This window comes from Ursus arctos, unplaced genomic scaffold (assembly GCF_023065955.2).
Source record: "Ursus arctos isolate Adak ecotype North America unplaced genomic scaffold, UrsArc2.0 scaffold_2, whole genome shotgun sequence".
In the NCBI taxonomy this organism is placed as follows: domain Eukaryota; kingdom Metazoa; phylum Chordata; class Mammalia; order Carnivora; family Ursidae; genus Ursus; species Ursus arctos.
In genome coordinates, this window is record NW_026622874.1 from 82,779,412 (window position 1) to 82,794,385 (window position 14,974).

A 14,974-nucleotide genomic window follows, 5' to 3' on the forward strand; every position below is an offset into this window, starting at 1 on the left:
ACCCTGGATTGGAGTCATGTTCTGTCACTTAGCTTGAACAAATACCTGAAACTCTTCGAGCCGTTATTTTTCTCATCTTTCACAATGGGCAGGAAAACCGTCTCTTCCCTTATCTGCTTTCCGAGGTCTTTCTAAAGTGCCTTCAAAGTGTAAAAAAAGACACCTGCCCTGGGTGGTGCTTCCAAACCGGCAGCGGGGATGTGGAATTTGGGATACTGGTGGGCACCTCAGATAAGGGTTGGCTGGATCCTAGGGACAGCCAGAGACTGTCCACTCCTCTGTTGCACTGCTAGGGATGACCGTCACCCAGGCTGGTGGTGTCTGGGGATAGCCTGAAGCTTCTGGAAGGTGACTGCCTCTCCTGTTCCATGCCCATCTGCCTCCCAATCCCTGTATGGTGCTGAGGTGTAGGACAGGCCCGAATGTGGGCTGAGTCAGTGCATCTCCTAGGGTGGTGTAATGTATGTGCTCCCCATAACACATGGGTCACAGAATTCCCATCATTTACCTGACCCCTTGAAGACCTTCTAGAAATGTCTGCATCGTCATAGAGCTGGGGAGGAGTAATGTGGTAGCTGACACAGTGACTAGAGCTAATTTTTAAAAATTCATAAAAATAAACCCTTTAGGAAGAAGTCTTAGCATATTGGACAGATGAAAAGTTCATTATAAAGGGGACCCCACTGGGCTCATAATAAGGGGCCCTGGATTTGCAGTGGGGCAACAGGGCTGGTAGGCCTGACCTGTTGTGGTTGTGGGGCCAAGGGATGGGACATGCACTGTCCTTAGGAGGTGGACACACACTCTGTTTCCAATGGAGCCCAGCAGGGATACCCAGCCTGTTGGTGGCCCCGGCCCCATTATGTTGGCTTAATGGAATAGAGTGACACAGAATGGTAGGTCTGGTGCTTCCCACGCTGTGACCCACAGGCATCCCATCTGGGTGTACAAGGTGTGTGAGGACGGCGTCAGAGCCAGACCCCAGGGCGAGGGAGGCAAATGCGTGGAACAGCAGAACCCTGTGTGGGTCAGCCGTGGTCACACTCCAATGCACAGCAGGTTTTCCTCGATGGAAAAATATGAAGATTATTATGAAACCCTTTGCCAGTACCAAGTGCCTTTTAAGTGCAAAATAACAAAATTCGGAGCATCTGGCTCTTAGATATTGTGTCCTCCAATAAACACCCATACCCCACACCCAGCATCTGCACTCCCCTCTCCTGGGTTCACCAGCAAGCAGCTTACCCCAGGCTTCCTTCCCAGAGCCCGTGTCATTCAGGGATGGCTGCTTTTTATTTTTAACCTTGGCATGTGTGATTCTAAGCCAGCTTAACTGTGAACCTTAGAGATGGGAGCTGTGCCTTTTTTTTTTTTTTTAATAGCACATTTGGATTCTGCTAAAATTCTCAGCTGAGTCTTGGTAGGTTTTATTTAACGTAAAGCGCACTGACAGCTCCACTTCTCTCTTCCACCCCACTTCTCAGGGTCTGAGTTACGTTCCCTTTCACCCTTTGTAGTTCCAGAACGATGAGCCCAGAGTCTGGCACAGACTGCCCCATCCTACCGCTTCCCCAGGAGGGCCAGGAGCGTACAGCTCAGGGAGGAGCTGTGTGGTTTGCGCTTCTCTCTGTTGCAGACCCACACCCTCAGAGTCCAGGGGTTTGGTTGTGGTTTGCCATTTCTGGGTGAGGCAGTACCGCCCCATTTGGATGCTGTTTCCAGACTTTCCAGAACATTTCTCTACAAGTGCTTTATCCTCAAGAAATATGCATTAATTGCAGAAATGACAGGGATTCCTGGGATCCTTTAAAAGCCATGTTCTCACTTTGTTCCCAAATTCTGTGAGTTCAGACAGCAGGTGATAGGATGCTCCTCTTTCTGCCCACGGCCTGTGTCATTTCACAGATGTGAAAACTAAAGCCCCCAAAACGGAGAGCATCTGAAATGGGGTCACAAAGCAAGTTGATGAGCCAGAAGTCACTGGCACGCAGTATCCCACAGAGATCCACATGCTCGTGTGTGTGTGTGCACGCACGCGCGGGTGCATGCGTGCGTTTCCAGCCAAGTGCTCCGACCCCTGCTCTGCATAGCTTGCCACCATAGGGCCAGTGTCCACCGAGTAGACGTGGCCAAAGAGCCCTCGCACCCGTGGTAGCAGACTGTGTTTTCCAGAGGTGGGGTTCAGCATGGCAGAGTAGTGTGCCATAAATCACATTATAATCTGCCCACGGCCAAGCCCCTGGGGACCACTTCCTGGGTCCTGAGGCCCCAATACAGAGAGACAGTGGAAAAATCTAACTTCACTCCCAACCCAGAAGGAGAGCCTGCTTTCCGTGGAGATAAACCAAGAGGTGATACATGGTGCCTGAAGGCAGAGTGACACAGCCAGAGAGACCAGGAGGCAGAGTCTGTGCCCTCCTTGTGTTGACCCCGAGCCCCTTTTGGGAACCAGCCCCATTCGGGCCACCCTTGGAGAGCCCAGCCCCCTGCTTTGGGATCCCTGCCCTTAGAGGTTTCTCTGAGTTCCATCCTCCATGTGTCTGGCCTGGTTCCCCTCTCCCAATTTCCTCCCCAAGTCCTGCAGGGTGGGATCGGCTAGATGCTTGGACAGGTAGGCAAAGCGGCAGCAGGCTGACGAAGGAACCAGGGACGGCCTCCAGATGCTGTGGGATTGGCAGAGCGGGGTCCTCCTGCGTCTCCGCTTCCTCCTAGAATGGGGCCTGGAGCAACCGTCGCAGAAGGTTGTGTTGCGGAATGAATGAAGCCTGGTGTGGGAAGGTGCCCTGGAAAAGTCTGTGGTATTTAAAGATCAGGTGGCCACGTTACTCCTGTTGCCACTGTGGCTACTGCTGCTTCCCTACTGACGCTTCTGGATCGCCGTCAGTACTGTTAGTGGTAAGGCTGTTGGTCTCTGCCCCTGCTGCTGTTACCAGACGGGGCTGAGGAATGAATTAATTGCTAGAAAAGTAGTTCTGTGATAGACGAGGTAGGGTGCCGGTCTTAACTTTCAACTCTGCTTTACTTTGCTTTTTTTATTTTTCTGTCTTTCTCTCCCTCCCTCCCTCCGTTCCTCACCCCCTCCCTCGCTTCCTTCCTTCCTTTGGCGTCGATGAACAGTCGCTTCACATTTCTGGGTGTCTGTTTGCTCACCTTTAAAAACGGAGCTGATGTCTGACCTGCTTTACAACCTCGTGAAACCCGAGTAAGACAGAACATGCGAAGAGGCTGCACGCAATCTAGGGTCATACGTGGGATGCTGTCATGGAGCAAGGGGTGGGGGCGAGGCAGAATCATTCGGGGTCTTATCTGTCATCAAGAGATACACGCGGTGCTTTGTCTAGTAGTTTTTTGAGTCTCAGGGGGAGCTGAGTTTCGTGAAGTGTTCTCAGTTTTGCTAGTTTTCAAGGATGGCCAGGGTGTGAGGAGAAAGCGAACCTTCTCCAAATGCATTGAATTGGCACCATGAGCCAGTTAAAACACGATCATTGACTCTCTGTTCTGGCGACGATGTTTTAATAGATAAGCCTGTTCTGGAAACTTTAGATGTCACATCTCAGGTTGTTTGTTCAGTGTGGATGGTGGTGTTGGGGAGGGTGTAAGGCAGAGAGGACACAGCATGTGCCCTGGATGCAGCCGTCTAAGACGGAGAATCAAAAGCCGAGGATACGGTCTGTCCCTGGTTCCAGCCCCTCTCAATCAAGAAGTGAGATTCTAATAGCAAAGCCGAACTTTAGAAAGAACTAAGACCAGAGGCAGAAGGGTCTACCCTCTTTAACCAATGAGGAACACCTGACATCGGCAGCGCGGCACCCACCCCGCACGTGTGCCCTTGCACGCATGATTACAATGTCTGTGCAGACACAGGTCTTCGCAGTTTTCCTACCTCGGTCCAGGAGGATGTCATCCATGCTGATTAAAGGAAATCAGTGAGTCCATAAATCCCCTGTCCTTCGTGTGCTCGCTGTCAGCCTGGCAGCGCGCTGGAGACGTAATAGTTAGCTCTAGCACGCGTCCAGTTGTCAGGCACCGAGGAACATTCAGGATGGGCAAGCAGGACTGTCATGGCTCAGAGACGTGTTTTGAAGAGCTGGCTTCGCTGTCGCCTGGAGCTTCCAGGGACCGTAGGAGAGCTCACCATAGGACGGGTTGTCCCCACAGCCTCTGGTGTGTGGCTGTTTAGTGGGGGAAGACCCCGACAACCCTGGTGCTTTTCAGCTGCCACACATTGTTAAGGCTGTTTTGGATGTGAAAATACCATTTATCAAAGATTCTAAGCACATTTTCCCCCACATTTTAACATCTGTGAAAAGAAGGTAACTGACAGTTGATGGGGTCTTAGACGCAGTGAGGTAATGTTTCCATGTTGGGTGGAAACTCTCTTCCCCAGAGGGGCCTTCTGCCGTGGGGACCCACTGGATCCCCCCACCAAGAGCCCAATGCTAGGTGGCAAATGCCCACCCAGGAGGGAGCCCCCAGGTTGCTGTCTCGGCGGCCAGCAGGGGCCTCTTCTGATGGGTCAAGGAGCTGTGCCCATTTTAGATCTGAGTCACCCATGCCATCTCCCCGAAAACGTCCTTCCTGATATGAGAGAAAGTGTGGGAATAGGGTCACAAGGAGATAACAAGAGGCCGTGGCGGTCACGTTCTTCGTGGGCTGCTGGACCGCCCAGGTATGTGGAGGCACATCGCGAGAGTCCCTGACGAGCTCAGGGCAGAGTCGGTGCCCAACAGGTGCTTGCTAACGAGCCCGTGCATCTGCCGCGTGGGACTAGAGAGCGACTTTCTTCCCTTCGGTTAGACCTCCGTGAGTCAGCCCTGAATGCCTGAGTGACGGAGTGGGTGGGGAGGGGGTGGAAGCGCACAGCGCTCTATTGATCAGGGTCCCCCGGAGGACTGGGAGGGGAGGCTGTCTGCTCACGGAGGGCCTGGCACCGGGGGGGGGGGGGGGTGCTGGGTAGACGGGCATGCGGCCGGTGAGTCAGGCTGGAGGGGTCAGAGAGGTCGCAGCTGATCTGAACCCGCGGGACTCCCTCTCTCCTCCAGAGCTGACCGGGGGCGGGTTCATCCATGTATTTGTCAAACGCCTACTGTGTGCCAGGCTCCGTGCCAGGCTGCTGTAGGCCAGCCCTTGCTGCCACTTTGTTCTCCTCATGGGCTGCGGGGCTTTGTAGCGCATGGGCAGCCTGACGAGCTGGGTAAAAGCCACCAGTGAGTGGAAATAACTTAGCATTTCAGAGGTAATTGCTGTGTGTCAGGCCACACAGCCGGGCTCTTGGCCCAGTGCTGCACTCGCCCGGGGCTTTCTCAGCGAGATAATGGCAGAGGAGGGGGCGGGGGGGGGGGGGTATTACTGAGCACGTGCTTCCAAGGCACGCGGGCCAGGGGTGCTGACTGGGTTATCTGGGGCTGGGCAACGTGTGGTTTCCTGGGGGCAAGTCCAGTAGGGGTGCCTTATCCAAGCTTTGGAATCAGAGGCTCCGTGCCGTGGCCACCAGGAAGAAACCCAGAGTGTCTGCTTGGGGTGGAGGCCGGGGACCGCTCCCTGCCGTCCGAGGGGCAGCGTTCTCCCCGCCCAGTCTCTGAGGGGCGCGTTTTCCAAGCTTCAGACATCCTTGTGCCACCATCTTCACAAGAGCGGCCAAACTCTGGCATGGCCGCTACTATTTATGTTCTTAATATTTTTAAGTTAGCGCGTTTACAGATTGTAATTTTTTTCTTAAAGAATTGGGCTTATTTTTTTTTTCCTTCTGTGCGAATATTTTGGAAACATAATGCAAAAGAACGTTCCCTTGAAAATTATTCCCCTCCTTCCCACCCCCGTTTCTCTGCTGTGTGGTTCCTCTTCCCAGAGCCATCCCAGGTACCCCTGCTTTTGTGTGTCCTTCTAGAGACGTGCTGTGCGTTTGTCAACCCAACACCAGATAGGCAGAGTGAAAACACGTTTTTTAAAAAAAAAAAACTTGATTTCAAAACCACCCTACGTGGAAAACGAGCCTCAGGTGTCATCATTAGAAGGGAATTGTAAGAATAAATAGTTTGGAGACAAAACAGTGTGATTGAAGTTTGCTTCCTCAGGTGGCTAGAATGTTCCAAGCCTGTGCCCTGCCCTGTCTTTGTCTAAAAGAGGATACTAGGGGATACTAGGAAGAGCTAGTTAAAGAAATCTTAATTTCAGCATGAGCCTTTCCTTTCTCCTTGATGTGGGGGAATGGAAGGAGTGGAAACAAAATGTAAAAAACAAATTTTCTCACTGTGAGAAGTAGTGATACTTCATAAATAATTCATAACTACCCGGTGATATTTAGTAGGTCTGTGGAGTACTCCAGATTACCGAGATGGGCCATCCAGCTGACATCCCATCCAGGGAAGTGGTGCTAGAATTTGCAGGAAATCCACCCTAAGTAAATCCTGCGAGGTTTCTAGCTTTCAGATTCCTTTGATGTGTTAATGATTGGAAGAGACAAGCCAAAGGAAAAATCAGAACAAATAAGAGCGTTCTTAGAAGTATTTTGACTTGCGGTATTTAACAAGGGCCTTCAGAAGAACAGGGTTCCCAGAATAAAGGATATAGCAGGTATTTAAAGGCGGGGGGGGGGGGGGGGGACAACCCAGACTCTCTCAAAGTTGCCATTGGTTTCTTCACTGTTCCCAAGGGTGGAAAAACCTCATTCTTCCCCACGATGACCAGATGCACCCGGGTCATTACGTACATACCTACAGGCGTCAGTGTTGCAAAAAGCAGACATGAAGTTGTTTCCACTAGGGACTCGGCAACTTATGGCAACTTATGGCAATGGGGCTTAAGCCTTTTTTTTTTTCCTTCATTTTGAGCTCATGCAAGACAGGGTGTCTTTTTAAATTTTTAGGATGCAAAGTCCCTTTTCTTCCACTTTGTGATGCATGACGTGAGACTTCAACCTAGTGGCGGGGCAAGGTGACACTTTCGCCTTCTCAGCTTCATGGAGGGAGCTCCACGGGGGAAAATTGTCCCTGGGACTTATTGTCCCTGAATAGAACCGTATCCAGCAGCAGCAAATTAGAGGCTATCTGTGACAGCGGGGCTCCCCAAGCTGGCCCTTAGTTGGGCAGATAGCCATCAAAGCTGATGAAGAGGTGGCTTCCTGCAACCTCCCCCTCCCCGCATCCAGCGCTCACAGCTGGGTGAAGGAGTCCCGCATCTTCCCTGAGGCTGGTGGAAAGATGCGCCAGGCATTGCATCCATGGCTCTTGGGGCAGCAGAGCTCCTTTGGGGGAATGAGAAGCATCATCTCATTGGAAGGAGGGAGAACAGCCCGGATTCAAAGAGCGTGGGCGAGATGACCTCAAAATGGGGGTAAAGAGGCAGAGAGCCCCAGGGCAGGCAGTTTCGGCACAGTGATTAAAAACTTGGCTCTGGAACCAGAATGAACGGGTTGGGCTCTCACTGCTACCACCTGCCAGGTGTGCGCCCACCAGCCAGTGGCTTCTCTGTGTCTCAGCTCCATCTGCACACCGGGACGAGTCACGTTGCCTTGCCCCGTAAGCTTGCTGTGAGGATCAGATGAGTGATCACATGCGCAAGTGCTCAGATTTCTGGCAGGTGGAAGGTGGCCAACAAGGTTTACCTGTCATTATTAGTCATTGATTTTTTTTTTCATCCAATCTGTATTGAGCTACGTTCTGAGGGCCTAGAGATAAATAGGACATGGGTCCTGCCACTGGGCTCTTCACGATTTGATGTGGTTACGAGATGTTCATGGAAAATCAGATGGTAAGAGGTACCATGTAGAGATCCATGCAGAGCTATAGCAGTACAGAAAGGAAATGAAATCCGACTGGGAGAATTTTGGAGGGCTTCCTGGAGGAGGCAGTATATTATTTGGGTCTCAGGGCAGATAGGATTTTCAAAGGGAGTGATTGAAGTTGGGGGTAGGAGGGGTCTAGGGATGCTGTTTCTAAATATGTTCATGCCACGATTTCACTTCTGATTTCAGTCCTGCACACATTTATTGACCACTGACTGTGTACCAGGCACTGTGCCAAGCCCTGGAAAAGTGAAGATGGGAAATAGGTGCGCTCCTTTAAAGAGCTGAAGAGCACACAAGTCCAGTAGTGAGATTAGCAGAGGGACTATGAGATCACTGTGGGATCTCACGGGAGGGGTCCCCACCCAGCGTGGGTTAGAGAGGCATTAGGGGGAGCCGGTGCCTCAGCTGTATCCTAGATCTGGCTGCTTCTCATGGTTCCAGCTCAGATGTCACCTACTCAAATACCTCTGTGTTGGACGCTGGGTACAGTGTGAAGTTACGTACACAGGATGTGCTGAGGGATTTCGCCGTGGCAAGGCATGAGGGCGGGGCGTCAAGGAAGCCCACAGTGGGCTGAGGACGGTGGTGGTGCTGCTTGCTGCTGATGACCTCCATTAAGGGCTTGCTGTCTTGTGACAAGTGACGGACTGGATTTTGACCCTCACACGCTTTCTACGACAGCTCCTGGCTTAACCGGCCAAGGGTCTATCCGTAGGCGTCCTCGAACTAAACAAAGACAGGAAAGTCATGTTTGACTGCAGCTTGAAGGCTGCAGGGTCACCCCCAAATAGGTGGGAGATGGCATGGTCCCCCTTTCTAGGGGTCCTTGAGGCCCTTTTTTGCAAATGCAGCGTGCTTAAGTAACCTCTTGAGATCCTTTGAAGGTTGAATTAGCTTTGCTCCAACCAGACGAGGTACATGCCACTTGGTGTGCGTGTGTGTGTGTGTCCCAGCTTCTCATTCCAGCCTCATCAACATGCATGGCAACGCAGCGGCCTTGCTGGCATTGCTAGATTTAGGGGGCTTGCGTGTGTGGGTCCCTTCAAACAGAACTGAACACCGTTGTGCCTTCCTGCACAGTGGGATCTGAATCTCCCCGACTTCCCCAAAGCTGCCGGAGCATGGGGAAATGTTCTCTGCTTTGGCGCCTCTTTGCAGTGTTTCTGCTTTGATGGTTTTAATGAAGATATGAAATCACCTAACAGCTTTCACTTTGCTCAAGCGAGATGGCTGAAAGTGGAGGTAGCATTTCCCAGGATCAATCCCCATTTTCAGAAGTGGTTGGTTAAACTCTCTGCAGTTTATGGCCACTTCTGGCTGAAACCATGGGGGATCTGAATTATTAATTCTGTGAAAAACGAGTTAAGTCATTGCAGAGCTCTGTGGTGGCAAAGTCCCTACTACTGGAGGTCCCCCATCTGGTAGTTTCTCTAGCACAGACCTATCCCTTAACCACAAACCCTGGAGCACCTTGGCTGGATTACTGTGTGTCCGTCATTTCTCCAGGAGAGAAAGAACTTGACTTAATTCAGTTATTCTTTTCTGCGGAGGATAAAGAGGGGGAAATAGGCATAAATGACCCTCGGAGGTGTTTATGTCACAGCCATTTTGATAGACACTCAAATTTGGACATCATTCAAATGACAAGTGTGCCAGCAAGGTCCTCTCTCAAACATGAACCCCTAGCACCTCTGTCCTATCTGGGTGGCTGATGCCCAGGGAAGTGTGTGAAAGCATGGAGAGCTTCGAGCAGTGAGCAGGGGCAGTGACCGAGCTGCCCAGACCTTGCCTCTCGCGGAGGAGCAGTTTGGAACAATGGTGACGTCACAAATTCAGCATCCTTCAGGGACTCCCTAGACACATGTGTGAATGAATGAAGTTGGCTGTGGGGCAGTGAAGAGAGGGGACAAAAAGGACAAGTCCCAGTTAGAGCGGGTGCTTGTCCCATTTAGAGGGGACAACCACTAGTTAATCTCAACAGATTTATTGCCAGATTTTCTAGGGTTTTCCTTTTTTAGAACAAAGCTTGAAATATGGCATCTTTAAAAAAAAAAAAAAGCAAATCTCAATTTATAATTGTGTGTTACTGATTCACAATTTCTGCAGAACATGTTTGGGGGCTGGATGTTACCTGTAACTGTCCTTTCATGACTTTGATGGGCCAGGTCGTCGAAACAGGCACTGCTGTTTGCCAGTCCTGCCTGCCTTTCGTGTGTATTCACTATGGGGTAAGTCGCCACCGTCCTAAGCTTTGATTTGTCCTGTGCGAGATGGGGATGGCATGTGCTCCTACTTCCCAGGTTGTGGTAATAACTCAGTGTCATAAGTACGCATTAGATTTTATTCCTGATGTGATTCCGCCTTCCTGGATTATGCTTGGAGAAGGTATGACCAACACTAAGCTGATGGGCATGCCTGGAAGACAAGAGGCATGACGTGGACCTTTGTCAGGGTGAGGAAAGCTTCTCATTTGAATCAATAGGGAGGAGAAGAGTCTAGAGCCGGGATGACCTGTGGTTGGAGAAACCCATGTGGTTCTAGAGCTGGCCCCCAGGGAGGGAGCCTGCAGTCCCCAGAGCTCCTTGTTGTCATTCCCATGTGTGCCCTTGGAGTCCCTGGAGGATATTGAGTTGGTGACGCCATCCCTGCCCCCAAACTGCTGCATGCAGCTCAGTCACTGCCCCCAGCGTGCCGTGCCATTCAGAACAGCGCAGGGCTCTCCGTCCTTCTGCATCCTTTTTTTGGCCTTCGTAACTGGATAGGGCAGAGCTGTTCCACGCTCCGTGCTTTAGAGATGACCTTGCTTGCACAGAAGGTGACTGCCTCTCTGACTCGGTGGTTTGATGTAGACAGAAGTCCAGCCTGGAGAACGGATCTTGCTAACAAGGAGAGGCTGAGGGATGGGCAAGGGCCAGACATAAAGATCAGCCTGGAAGAATTTTTGTTCAGCCTCGATCAGGAGTTGGCACCTTCAAAGGGATGAGGGCTGCGGGGGGGGAGGGGGAGGAAGTGTTGGGAAGATCGTGAGAAGGCAGCTGCCCTTGAGGAGGACCAGTTGTGTCAAAGATGACACAGTTCCCTTTCAGACCAAGCAAAGCTTTGACGGGAAGGGAGGTCCGTTGGGATCAGTTGCATGGTCAGTACCGAGAACCCGGATGCTTGAACCGTAGATGGAAGAGCTGGCTTTGTGATGCCTGGGGGCAGTCTTGTCTGCAAGCCTCCTCAGACATTGGGTCTTCACGGTTCTGTCTGATCTGACGGCACATCTTGACCTTCAGTGACTCGGGGACCATCTTCACGGTTTACCTTTGAATGTGTCTACAGATGTTTCATTGACTTCACGTGACCTTAAAGTCCACTCATAACTTTTTCTTTAACACGTTTACTTAAACATGAAACTTCACATCACCATCGTACATGAGAATCCCCACTAGCCCAGAGTAGAAAATTGTCATAAACACAGAGTCCGTAGAAACCAAACAGCATACTTCAGTTCCAGCCCATACCCAACCAGAGGCAGTCTCGTTCTTTCTGATGAGGAGAGAGAGGGAAAGAAACCCATTAGAGAGGCGTTAACAACATTTTAGCACCTAAGACTCTCTCCATCGTGTAATCGGAAGATTTGAACAGAAAGAAAAGGAAAGGTCATTATTTTCTAGGGAAGTGATTAGGTGGCATTTCAAGTCATGTCCATGGGCCACCTACATTTTTCTTTTTAACTGGTGGTACACATCACCAAAGTGTATGTGTACTTGGGGACATGCCGGCCGACCCACTGAGATCCCTCTTGCTTTGATGTCGCTATATTATTTTATCATGCTTGCTTGTCATGGTCCATCAACAGCTTGGGAGGGACTGGCTGACATTACAAAGTCTGGGTGGTTTCAAAAGCTGTGATTCCAATTTTAATTGCAAATTGATGGGGCATCATGGGAAAAGCGAATGGAGACGTGAAGAACTGGAGGAAAAGATCCAACTCTGCTGTATTTTTAGATTTTTCTTCCCCCCCCCCCCCCCCCCCACTGATCGGTTTTGTATAATTTTATCTGGACTCTGGGTTTGGTAAGTTCGATACCTTCTCTCTACTGTATTACCTGAGGGCTAACCCAAAGTTGCTTTACAATTCCAGTTTAAACGACCTACGTAAAACCTTTATCTGTTGCTCCTTAAAAAAACTGTGACTTGGATGAATGTCAGTGGCATTATGCCGAGTGAAAGAAAGGTTATGTACTGTATGATTCCATTTATATGACACTCTCATACAGACAAAACTACAGTGATGGAGAACAAATCAGTGGTTGCTAGGGTTTAGGGCAGGGGGAGGGGATGATTATAAAGAAGCAGATAAGGGGATTTTTTTGGGTGATGGGGCCATTCTGTATCCTGATTGTGGTGACGGTCACATGAATCTATACTTGTGTTAAAATTCATAGAGCTGAACACCAGTCAAAAGTCTGTTTCACTGTGTAATACATCTAAAGATTAAAAAAAAAAAAAAGCCCCAAAACTTGATTTAAAAAAAACATGCAGGATTGTAGGACTCTGCCGCTGATGGGCATCCTATGCCCCAAATCCTAACTACCAAAAAGTGACGCAGTTCCCGCATGTTTGGAGTTCACCAGCCTCCCTCACTTCCATCCTGATCACAAATTAGAATCAGCGCCCCCCCCCCCCCCATCCCAGTCCCCAGTCCTGAACGATGCTAGGATCTGAAGCAAAGTTTGGGAAGTTTCCATTGAGGTCTGGGGCCACCGTGGCCAACAGACATCCAGCCAGGCCTCCCCCTGAGGGGCTGAGGTCAGGACTGTGGGAAGCAGCAGTGGGAAATGCATCTCGTAATCGGAGTGCCTGCAGGTGGGTAGCATATCTGCCTGGGGTCCCGGGGATAGTTGGAGGAGATGTGCAGCATGGGGGAAAATGGGTCACAAACCACAGTTGGAAGAAGAATCCACTGACAACGTGTCTGACCTCCTGACCACCAGACAGCCTAAGGACTAAGCTAGAGGTATCCCCTTGCTCCTCTCACCCTCCACCCCCAGCCAACCCCGCAGGGACAGATAGCTCTCAAATGCACCTCTCCAGCCGGAGCACCCCCAGAGCTGGGGAAGAGCACTGTGGACTGGAGGTGCCCACGTTTCCCTCTTCCCAGTACTTGGTAAAGAACCATGATGCTTCCCAGAGCCTTACAGGCCACAAAACTTCACTTTCCAGCCATGGCTAAAGATGGACACCCGGTCATGGTCTCTCTTCCCGTGTCTGAAGTTGGACAGGGAAAACATGCATGCAACAGAGAGCAGCCACGAAAGCCACCAGGCTCTCCTGCATCCTTCCCCAAACCCCACTTTCTACTGGGCTTGGTTTGAATGCGTTTCTTAGGTGGCTAAGACACTACTTGGGTGGTTGTACCAAAACCGCTGGAGCTGGAGGCAGAAGTGTGTGCATTGCAGCCTGCAGGTGGTGATTGGATTCACGGAAGTGGCTGCAAGAACTCTGGAGCCTGAATAGCTGGAGGAGGGCACCAGGGGGGCGGGGGGAGCATGCCCAGGGAGTAAATGAACACAGTGACAGGGAGGAGGTGAAGGGTGGTCTGCGCATTAACCACAGTGGAGCAGAGGGCATACGCATGGGCGCGTTCGAGGTACCGACCCGCCCAGCCTCCCTTCCTCCATGCCAGCCCCCGAGGGAAGGACCGCTCTATAGTTCTCGAAGTTACCATTTTCCCATGGTTGCTGGTCTCTTTGGGCTCTTGTGCAGTCTGCTTTGTTAAAAGATAGTAGCCACATGGTGGAATTCAGCATAGCGGGTAAAGAAAAACAGACGCTGACATGGGACGTTCTCAGGATCTGTTGTTCGGGTGAGAAAAGAGCGAGGTGAAAAACTCACACTTTGGGTGACATGGAGGGGGGATAATATATATCTGAGCTTTCTTCCTTATGCGTACATAAATTCTGAAAGGATACACACAAGAAACTGTGGATGGGGGTGGGGTAGGAGGGAGATTGTCACTACACACCTTTTATGTTTTTTTGAGCTATGTGAGTATATTCTTTGAAAAATTAAAATAGAAACTGCACATTGTGGCAAAATAAGGAAACTGACAAAAGGGTTAAAAAAGTCCCCCCAAAATGGTACTTCTGGTTGGAACCACTGTTAGCATTCTGCTTTTTACCCCTCCAGACACATTTATACCATTCTCTGCATACATATATATTCGTTTTATAACTTGCAATTCCGTTTGACGATGCGACGTGGCTATCCTTCCCTCTCAATACGCGTGGATCTACAGAATCATTTTAAATGCCTTTAGTTAGGCCATCACCTGTTCCGTCACATCTCTTTGAGAAACACTTAGATTGTCCCCACGTTGTATTATTTAAAAATAAAAATGTCAGCAGGAAGCATCTTGTCCATTTTCTTTTCCCTGAGGATCAGTCTCTTACAGAAGACGTTCTGGGTTCGAGAATAAGCATACTTAAAAAAGAAAGAAAAGTTTTTGATAGAAATTGGCAGCCCTCCCCTACCCCTATGACGATGTGGCGGAGGCATTTCTACACCACGGGCAGAGCCGAAAAGGGCTCCCCCTGCCCGTAACCTTGTCAGCACAAGGTTATCAACCTTATCAACAACCAATTTGATCTTTGCCGACGTAACACATGGAAATAATCTCCCTTTAATTTGAAAAAATTTTGATAGCCATTTCAACATGTCTACTGCCCATTTGTGTTTATTTTCTGAAAATCTTGGCTAATTGTTTTTACCTCCGGAGATTTTTCTTTCTCTTTTTGAAAGCGATGGTGAGGGACTCAGGATGCTCCTTCCGGCTTCACTTCATACTTTTAGCGTCCTCTTATTTCAGATGTGTTTCTGGGTGGATAGAATTCGCTGGCCTTTATATTTTTCTGCAGTCCGATAGCCGTCTTTCAATAAGAGAGTTTGCATGTTTATGGGCGTTCTGATGATCAACCGATTTGGGCTTTTTTTCTGTCATCTATTTTGTTCATCTTCCTTCTTTTTCCCCCCCTCTCCTGACCCTTCTATTAGATCAGGGGAGCTTTCGTTTTCTTCCCTCTACTGGAGTGCAAGTTATGCAGGCTTTTTCTGTGCTTGTCATGGTTGCCTTTACATTTGACCACACGAAGCCTTAGCAAAAAGTAATTGAGAATCATGACTCCCAGCCTTCCCCACCCC

General features: G+C 50.1%; 1 protein-coding gene across 1 annotated transcript in view; it reads left to right on the forward strand.

Annotated features, from left to right (window-relative positions):
• The window catches only part of HS3ST2 (heparan sulfate-glucosamine 3-sulfotransferase 2), an 85,400-nt gene that overhangs the window by 1,458 nt on the left and 68,968 nt on the right, over nt 1–14,974 (forward strand). The gene's annotated exons all lie outside the window — the stretch shown is intronic.